Raw genomic sequence first — 10686 nt, 5'->3', positions numbered from 1 at the left:
TCAGCCTTCCAAGTGCTGGGATTGCAGGCCTGTGTCAACCACACCAGGTTTCGCATTCTATGTTTTACTAAAACAGATGGAGGGGAAGGAGAAAATGGGGTGAGGAATAAAAATATCTTTAAGCCTTTGCTAAATTTTCATTCAATCAAAGCTAAAACTGTAAGGGACTAGTAATCTGAACACTTCCCTGCTGCCGTTGGAGTGCAATCTTACCACGCTGTTCGGAGCCCTTTGCAATTAAGAGCTTCCCTGCTAAGTGACCGTCTCTGCTAATGTCACAGCAGATAACGGTCACTCTTACCTTTTCAGAGCTTATCTGTCTTTGCTCACTCGGTCTAATTGCAAGTCCACCAGAATTAACTCTAAGAGGGCATGGGGAAAGGAATAAACTCAGCAGCAAAGTTTTCAGGCTAGCCCACTCCGGATATCTCTTCAATCACTCCTTCCGAGTCTTTGGAGGTTCTCTGCGGCCAAGCACCAATGGGGCTGCTGGCTACAAAACCTGCCAGGGAGAGGGACGCCTCCCGCCACCGCAATGCTTTCTGGGAAGTAGCCGTATCTGAATATAATCCCCTGCGCAGTATCCTCCTCGATCGAGTGCTAAGGAATCTGGATTCTGGGATTCGCACAAAAGGAGGTAGAATTAAGGCCACTGGGAGTGATCACGGCTCGCCTGTGGCATGGCCTGTCTTGGACCTTTCTTACTTAGTGCCAAAATGTAAACATGCGGTGACAGGTAACCCCACCGCTAACCTTGCCACCTGCAGCCACTTGGGCGTGTGAAAAACCAACATGGAGCCTCGGATTAGCATATCCCCTTCCAAACTAGTACTGACCTTTGGGTTTGTTTTTGAACAAGGAGTGTTTGATGATTTCTCGTTCTTGGTCTCCTGAAGTCTGAAAGTCCACACTGCTGGGTGAACGGTTGTCATTATATGACCTCTGCCTGGTGAGCAGAGCTGGGTGGGTGAGTGGAGGCACTTGTCTAGCATGTACCAGAGTCCATGCCTGGCATCACAGACAATGCTATAACAACTTCCCCCACTGCTGTCGCTGCTGCACAGCTGAAGAGGTGATACGAAGTGGCTTGGACTGAAATGTGGCCCAGAAGACTATCAAATAGATGCTCAATAATTATTTGAGGAATAAAATCTAGGAGAGCCATTCCTGTAAGCAATGACGGTGTTGCCACCAGTTGTGTGGTACAGCCCAGTGAGCCCCAGAAAGCTGAAGAACTGAATTCTTCTTTTCCAGTGGAAGCTGGTTCAGGGCATACCTATAACTATTGTATTAGGGTTCTCTAGAGTCACAGAACTTATGGAACATCTGTCTCTGTATAGTAAGGGCATTTATTGTAATGACTTACAGTCTATAGTCCCACTAACCCAACAATGGGCAGCTGTGGATGGGAAGTCCAAGAGTTTGTAGTTGCTCAGTCCCACGAGGCTAGTTGTTTCAGTTCGTCTTCTGCAGAAGTAGGTTCCAACAGATGTGCTGGCAAGTAAGTGCAAGCAGTCGAAGAAGAGTGAATCTTCCTTCTTCCAATGTCCCTATGTAGGCCTCCAGCAGAAGGTGTGGCCCATATTAAAAGTGTGTACCACCCCATTTGGATCTGGGACTTACTTTTCCCAGGCTGTCCTTGAACTCAGAGATCTCCTTGCCTCAGTCTCCTGGGAATAAATGTGTGCACTACCTTGCCTGGGCTTAAACTTTCATGGCCACTATGCCTCAAGGTCTCCATGCCAAGATCCAGGTCAGAAACTTGTATCTGCCAGTCTCAAGACCTGGATCATAGGTGAGCCCTTCAATTCTGGATTGTAGTTCATCCCAGATAGAGTCAAGTTGACAACCAGGAATAGCCATTACAATCTACCCCTTGTCAACTTGACACAAGTCATATCTCATGTCCAAATGAAACAATAGCCATGTCGTAAGTATGCCTAACATGATATAACTATTCCTCGTGCAGTCACAAATACATTTGTAAATTTAGAATAGGTCAATGTCCCTTGGGAACATTCTTTTGCTATCTCAACTTAAATACTGATTGATGGTAAAGAAATTGGGAGAAAACACCAAAAGCTATACAAACGTGTTCTTAACAAAATAAAATAGAAGCATTCATACTACTTTATAATCCTCATTTCTGCAACTGGTCATAAGGCCTTAGATGGTATTTATAATTACCTTCCTTTCCTACCCATTCTGTATTTCCTCCACCCTCTGCAAGCACCTCAGCAAGTTTTGGCTCTTTTCCTGGAGGAGTGACCCATACCTTCGGTCCTGATGGGTCAGCTCCCTTTGTCATCCTGCTTGGATTAGGCTGTTGTAGTTTCCCACTGACTTTAATCACAGGATATGTTAGTAATAAGAGACATCCTAAGGGATCTCTTGCACTCCAGACACAATCCTTCTTACCTCCATTGTGGAGAGGCAATCCAATTTCCCCATGGTAATCTGGATCTATCACCCTCCAAACACTGTTATTCTTTTTTTAGCCTGCTGGCTTAAGGGCATTAGAAGCCCAAAATGACCATAAGGGGGCTGGGTGTGTGTGTCTGAGCTTCCAGCTCAATGGAATGTTTGTTGTGGCTCCTGGCAGGAGCACTTTCCCCGCTCTGGAACCAAAACTTCTAGGCTAGCAGAACCTAGAGTTGTGGGGACAGAAGCAAAAATTTTCTTAGAGAGCCACTAGGAGTGATAGTGAGTGGAACTATTCCCCTTTCTACCCCTTGAATCCTGGACCCATGCATGGATCCTGGCTATGGGAGAAACTGTACCATATGTCGGATACTGATTCAAAGCATATACTGCCTTCTGAAGATCTCTGCCCCAGCCCTCCGTCCTGCTGCCACCTACGTGGCACTGTGTGTCTTCAAAAGGCCATTCCACCTTTCTATCAGACCAGCTGCTTCAGGAGGGTGGGGAACATGGTAAGACCAGTGGATTCCATGATCTTGGGCCCACTGTCATACTTCTCTGGCTGTGAAATGAGTTCCTTGGTCAGAAACAATACTGTGTGGAATATTGTGACGATGGATAAGGCATTCTGTAAGTCCGTGGATGGCGGTTTTGGCTGAGACATTATGTGCAGGAAAGGCAAATCCATAACCAGAATAAGAATCTACTCCAGTAAGAACAAAACATTGTCCTTTCCACGAAGGAAATTGTCCAATGTAGCCAACCTGCCACCAGGTTGCTGGCTGGTCACCTTGAGGAATGGTGTTATATCTGGGGCTCAGTGTTGACCTCTGCTGTTGGCAGATCTGGCATTCAGCAGCAGCTGTAGCCAGGTCAGCCTTGGTGAGTGGACGTCCATGTTGTTGAGCCCAAGCATAACCTCCATCTTATCCCCCATGGCCACTGTGTGCATGTGTTCATTGAGCAATGACAGGGATGGCTGTGGAAAGAGGCTGACGGTCCACAGAATGGGTCCTCTTATCCACTTGATCACAGAACTCCTCCTCAGCTGAAGTCACCTTTTGGTGAGCATTTACATGGGACATAAATACAGTCACATCCTTTGCCCATATCTATTCACATACTTCTTCCCCAGATGCCTTTCTCACTATTTTCCAATCATGATCTTTCCAAGTCTCTGACTATAAAACCAATCTATTGGCTACAGCCCATGAGTCAGTGAAGAGTTAATTATACACCTGGCCATTTCTTCATCCAAACAAACTGTAATACCATGTGTACTGCCCGAAGTTCTGCCCACTGTGAAGGTTTTCCTTCACCGGTATCTTTCAGGGTTGTCCCGGCAAGGGGTTGTAATGCTGCCGCTGTCCACTTCTGGGTGGTGCCCACATAACGTGCAGAGCCATCAGTAAACCAGGTCCTAGTCTTCTCTTCTTCAGTCAACCGATCATAGGGAACACCCCATGAGGCTATAGGCACATGCTTGGCAGAAGACAGCATTGTAACAGGAATAGAAACCATAGGCATTTGAGCAACTTCTTCATGTAATTTGCTTGTGCCTTCTAGACCTGCTCACGCCCAGTCACATACACACCACTTCCATTTGATAATAGACTGCTGCTGTCCATGTCCTACTTTATGTTGGAGGGTCTGATAACACCCAGCTCATGATGGGCAGTTCAGGTTACACAGTAACTTGGTATCCTATTGTCAAACATTCAGTTTCCACTAAGGCCCAATAGCTGGCCAAGAGCTGTTTTTCAAAGGAAGAATAGTGTCTGCAGATGATGGTAGACTTTTGCTCCAAAGTTCGAAAGGTCTCCTACAGGGGCCTCCAGAGGCTCCAAACAGAATCTCTATCTGCCACCAACACCTCAAGTACCATCGGGTCGGCTGGATCATGTGGTCCAAGTGGTAGGGCAGCCTGCACAGCACCCTGGACATGTAGAGTCTTCTCCTGTTCCAGGCTTCACACACAGCTAGCAGCTTTCTGAGTCACTTGGTAAATGGGCCTGAGTAACACACCCAAGTGAGGACTGTGCTGTCTCCAGAATCCAAAGAGACCCACTAGGCATTGTGCTTCTTTCTTGGTGGTGGGAGGGGCCAGGTGCAATAACTTGTCTTCACCTCAGAATTTCAATGAGGTAGATGGTCCTTGAAATTTGGTTGGATCTATTTCCCATCCTCTGGTACACATATGTGTTACCAAGGTGTCCCAAGTGGTTGCTACTTCCTGGTCACTTTGTCCAATCAGCATAATGTCCTCAATATAGTGCACCAATGTGATATTTTGTGGAAGAGACAAAGGATCAAGACCCCTTCTAAGTTACGACACAGGGCAAGAGAGTTAATATATCCTTGAGGCAAAACTGTAAAGGTATACTGCTGGCCATGCCAACTGAGAGAGAATTGCTTCTGGTGGTCCTTATGGACAGGTCCTGAGAAGAAGGCATTTGCTAGGCCAATAGCTGCATACCAGGTACCAGGAGATGTGTTAATTTGCTCGAGTAATGAAACTACATCTGGTACAGCAGCTGCAATCGGGGTCCCTACCTGGTTTAGCTTTCAATAGTCAGCTGCCATTCTCCATGATCCATCTGTCTTCTGCACTGGCCAGATAGGAGAGTTAAAGGGAGATGTGGTGGGAGCCACCATCCCTGCATCTTTCAAGTCCTTGACAGTGGCAGTAATTTCCGCAATTCCTCCAGGAATACGATACTGGTTTTGATTCACTATTTTCTTTGTCAAGGGCCACTCTAAAGGCTTCCATTTAGCCTTTCCAGCCATAATATCCCTCACTCCACAGGTCAGGGAACCAATGTAAGAATTCTTCCAACTTCTAAGTATATCTATCCCAATTATGTACTCTGGAACTCGGGAAATGACCACAGGATGTGTTGAGGAACCTACTGGACCCACTGTGAGCTGGACATCAGCCAAAACTCCATTAATCACCTGTCCTCCATAAGCCCCTACTTTAACTGTAAGGACACAATTACAATGTGTCTTATTAGCACATCTCCTGGTACCCCCTATGCAGATATTGATCTAGCAAATGCCTTCTCCTGGAATCTCCTAGAATTTCCTGGGATCAGCATCAATTCAGAACAAGTATTCAATAGACCCCCAAAAGTCTATTCCCTTTCCCCCAGTACACAGTTACCCCTGTAAAAGGCCATAGGTCTCTCTGGGGATGAACTGGAGAAAGGCTAACAGTAAAACTTTTAGATGTCATATCAAGATCCTTCCTCGGGGGAACCTGATCACTCCTTCATTGGAGGGGTTTTGAGTCTGCAAACTGGCTCAAGTCTGGAAATTGATTCACTGGCGGAGATTGCCTTTTGCCATGATCCAATGTGGCCTTTCTTTCATTTGTTTGAGAATTTTTCTGCTTATACAGATCAAACAGATACGGAGTTGGCTTCTTATCTATTTCATGCCTGGAAACAACACGAATGATTAGCCAGTACCAAAGGTCCAAACGAGTTGTGCCATTATAAATTTCACCTCTCCTGTGCTGGCCATTACAGGCTATGTCACTATAAACATTGTTTTGTCTACGCTGCCCATTATAGTAACTACGATCACCTTGTCTCTGGCAATTCAGTGCTGCCACCTGGCCCTTGGTACCTCGGGGCCCAATTAAACCCATTGCATTTAATTCATCCAATTGAGCAGCAGTGTCTCCAACTCTAAGGTCTGGCACAAGGAAAAGGGCAAGAACAAAACTCTTCAAATGTGCTGGTGTCCCTCTCACCAGTTTGCGTCTTACAGGATTTGTGAAGGGCATATCTTCTGGGCCTTCCCCATTGTGGAGGATTAGGTTTTACATGATGTATCCACTCTAGCATTGCAAGTTCCCTGAGCCTTAAAATCCCTTCCTCAACACTAAGCCAAGGGATATCAGCCATCTCCAACTCCCTCTCTGTAGGCCATCTTTTGAGGAATGCTTCAGCCAACCATTCGAGCAAACTTCTGACAACTTTTTTTTTTTTGGTTCTTTTTTTCGGAGCTGGGGACCGAACCCAGGGCCTTGCCCTTCCTAGGCAAGCGCTCTACCACTGAGCTAATCCCCAACCCCCTGACACCTTTTTTTAACTGTACGAGCTTCCATATTAAGCCTAGGATCTCCAATCAGAGGGGCCATGTCAATAAACCCAGCCTGATCTAGTTTTATGTTCCTTCCACCATTATCCCACGCCCTTAAAAATCCATTCCCACACACATTCCCCAGACTTCTGCTTGAATGAATTAACAAACCCATTAAGCTCCTTAGTAGCGTAGCGCATCTCCTCATGGACAACACTTTCTACCTCACCTCTTGAGGCCTGCTTTGCCTTGAGTCTGGTTATGGGTCTAGAAGAAACTATTGGTGGGTCTTGAGGAACATCATATTGTCTTGTCCGGCATTTTCTTTAGAGAAAGTCACCGCTGGTTTATCAGACTCTGAGGGATTAATTTCCTCATGTGAAAGAGGCATCATTTCAAGGGGTGGGGCTGAGGGCACTACTTCCTCAGGTGGGATAAACCCTTGAGAATCTGAAGATTGAAAACTCTCAGCTTCAACAGGATCTTCCCACACATCCCCACCCCAAGTTACAGGATCCCATTCTCTGCCAATTAATGCCCTTAATTCAGTGGCTGACACCCCCTGAGGCTGAGACTTGAATTTTCGCTGTAATTCAGCCAACCTTACAATGAGGGCTTCAGTTTGATTTTCTGCAACTCCGAGCTCTATGGCTGCTGGAGGGAAGATTCTCTTCAAGGGCATGCGTAGAAACCTTTAGATTGTTTACTTGCGTCTCCGGCCATTCGATTTTTTTCGTACAGCTCATTCTTTTCCTTCATCAATTTTTCCAGAGACACTAAGAGCAACGAGCCATCAAAATCATTTTCTTTTTTCCTCCCAAATTGCACAAAATTCTGTATACCAGAATTCATTGCCAGTTACAGTTGAAGGATCAAGATAATCAAAGGCATTAGCTTCTTTAAGTTTGAAATGTAGTTTGCACAACGGCCTTCAACATTCTCTGAGCTCCCAAGAGAGTATCTGGAGAGGTTTCGGTTGTTGAAAGTGCTGGTGAATAAGAAGGTACTGGCAAATTATTAAGCCAATTCCAGATTCTTAAAACATTCATCCTTATCCGTCTGCTCCTCTAGAACCACTCCTGGTACCAACTTCAGTCTTGGTTAGGGTTTTACTGCTGTGAACAGACACCATGACCAAGGCAACTCTTATAAGGACAACATTTAATTGGGGCTGGCTTACAGGTTCAGAGATTCAGCCCATTATTATCAAGGTGGGAGCGTGGCAGCATCCAGGCAGTACATCTTCATCTGCAGGCCTCTAAGAGAAGACTCACTTCCAGGGAGCTAGAACTAGGGTCTTAAAACCCACTCCCACAGTGACACACCCACTCCTACAAGGCCCTGCCCACTGCTACAAGGCCACACCTCCTAATAGTGCTACTCCCTAGCCCAAGCATATGCAAACCATCACACCCATGCACCCTTGTCTGTTAAGGAAAAGCGGCTTAACACTCACCTTCATAAACTGCCTCGATATCTAACTATCTGTCTGTCTATCTATCTCCCCTCTCTCTCCATCCCTCTCTCTACTTCTAGATCTACCATCTATCTACCTATTAGCTATCTAGTCTATCATATCTACCTAACCACTTATTTGCCATTTATTCGCCATTTATTATCTGACTATTTGTTCTTCTATCTATCCATACAGCTATTTATCTATATAATTTCCTACCTCCTATACTCATCTGTCTAATTTTGTCTATATCTCTGATATTCATTCTCTCTCTCTCTCTCTCTCTCTCTCTCTCTCTCTCTCTCTCTCTGTGTGTGTGTGTGTGTGTGTGTGTGTGTGCGCGCCCCTCTCCTAATGCATGTCTCCCGCTCTGCTCCCCTCCTCTATCTTCCACAGAAAACCACATTTATCTCAGAGTTTCCCAGTCTTCAGTGAGAGAGAAATCAATAGAGGCCTCCATGTGAGGCTCAGCTGGCTTTCTTGAAGACCCCTAACTTCCCTCCAGGTCATTTTGGCTCTCAGGCCTTTGCTGCAGCTGTTTTGTAAGAGCACAGAGAAGAGGCAGCTCGCTCTGCTGCTGTCACTATGGCGCCAGGTGAAGGAGAAGATGGAAAGGCGCTATAAAGAGCATCGGAGGGTTGTGAAGATGTACAAAGCCATCCCTACTCAGAGCAGAGCTCCCCAGGGGAAGAAGGGCAGGGCTAGAGTCCAGTGAGATGAGAGGAGACAACACTGGCCCAGTGGTTTGATCTTCTTAAAGCTTTTAGCCGACACATCAGACCAGAGGATAGCTGGGCTGTGTTGGTATAAAATGAGATAAGTGTGGGGTCTGGGAGGAGTTGGGGGAAGTGGGGGCTGGACATGATCTAAGTAAAATGTGTTCATCTATGAAATTATCAAGGACTGTATTCTAAAATGAGATGGAATTGAGTTCGTGGGTTTAAAAGAAACTCTAACTACAAACCTAGTTTAGTTTACTTGCAAGGAAGTGAACTTGATCACTGACAGCAGCGTTCAACAGCGAGTTTACAATTTTACTGGGTTTTCCCATTTAAAAAACAAAACCCCTTAAGTAGCCAAGTATGGGTTAACTCATTGCCCTGCTTTGCATAATGACAGTGAGGGAAGGCACTTGACAGGCACAGCTCCCCCTTTAACTTAGTGGACAGACAGCACTAGGAAGCAGTGACTGCTGCTCTGTGTGTGTGTGTGTGTGTGTGTGTGTGTGGTGAGTATTGTGCATTTGTATGAGGGAGAGCACATGTGCATGTGTCAATGCCATATGCCTTTTTCAATGGCTCTCTACCTTGATTTTTTTATAGACAGGATGACTCACTGAACCTGGAGCTTGCTGATTGGCTGTGGGTGGCTAGGTGAGCTCCAGGGAACTGCTTGTCTGGCGACTCCCAAGCATTGGGTGTTGTGTTTTATAAAAAAAGATCTAGAAGAAGGGGTATGTTTGGAGGGGGCGCAGTATGGTGTGGGGGAATGCTCTGAGTAGGGATGGCTTTGTATATCATCTGCGGGCTCATGCTGAACCAGCCACATGACCATGACAGTATAGTGGAATAGTATAGAATAGAGTTTATTCGGGGCATGGGCAGGGGAGCTGAGAGAAAAGCAGAGAGAGAGACAGAGACAGACAGAGACAGAGAGACAGAGCGAAAGACAGAGAGACAGAGACAGACAGAGACAGAGAGACAGAGAGAGAGACAGAGAGACAGAGACAGCCAGAGAGAGAGTAGAGGAGTAGAGGCCTGCCATGAACACATGGAGAGAGAGGGGGAGGGGGCTGGGAAGAAGGGGGGAGCAGGAGAGAGAGGACAGAGCAAGAAAGCAAGAGAGAGAGAGAGGAGGCGCCAGCAGTCCCTTTTATAGTGAGTCAGGCACACTTGGCTGTTGCCAGGTAACTGTGGGGCGGAGCCTAGAAGAAATGCCAACATTGGTGTCTTAGATGCAAGCAGCCATATCCAGCTCAAGTTCTGGGGATCCTAACTCGAGTTCTCATGCTTGCATAATGATTACTTCACCAGCCTACTATCTCCCATCTTGAAGACTGAAACGAGAAAACGAATTCATTTCCCAAGGTTTAATTGCCATCACAAAGGATTTACAAACACAGATTTAATCTATCTGTTCATGTTGCTGGGAATCTGCACAATGGCAGGCATTAGAGACGATTCCAGAACAGTTGTGATAGGTCTAGCTTTGAGAATCAGAATTCCAAGAGCTGGTGACTCCCCAGCCTCTCCGGGACAGCCCCCTCATCTGAAGAGGGAGGAATTAGTACTCCCTCCCTCCCTACATGACTCCCAAGAGGCTAGTCTACAGTCCAGAGCAGCAAAGCTGGGACCATATTCTCACCAGCTGGCCCAGCGTTCTTCCAGGCACATTCCAGCACACGAATTAAAAAAAAAAAAAAAAAAAAAAGTCAAGTTTCTTAAAGAACTTTCTTCTTTCTTTTTCCCCCCAGTGCCTTAAGCAGCCAAACTCCCCTGGAGCGTCAAACAATATCCTGAAGGCCAGCATGGGAAAAATCACACCACTAATTCAAAAAGTCTCAGCGCTTTGTGCCCACGTACTGCCAAAATTAGAAGGGGAAAAAAAATCGCTTAAATATTACTTTTCTTTCATTGTGAGGGTATCAGTGTGTGAAATTGCCATGCGGAAACTGAAGGAGTTGCTGCCGGTTTCTGAAAGGCAGGCTCGACTTCCTAGAT

At 46.1% G+C, this 10686-nt stretch overlaps 1 pseudogene; it reads right to left on the bottom strand.

The window, feature by feature from the left end:
- Window positions 1–1346: 1346 nt before the first annotated feature.
- On the bottom strand, window positions 1347–10359 carry LOC134482795 (uncharacterized; annotated as a pseudogene).
- Window positions 10360–10686: the final 327 nt, after the last annotated feature.

Source organism: Rattus norvegicus, chromosome 17 (genome assembly GCF_036323735.1).
Source record: "Rattus norvegicus strain BN/NHsdMcwi chromosome 17, GRCr8, whole genome shotgun sequence".
Classification (NCBI taxonomy): domain Eukaryota; kingdom Metazoa; phylum Chordata; class Mammalia; order Rodentia; family Muridae; genus Rattus; species Rattus norvegicus.
This window is presented reverse-complemented; position numbering and strand designations above follow the sequence as displayed.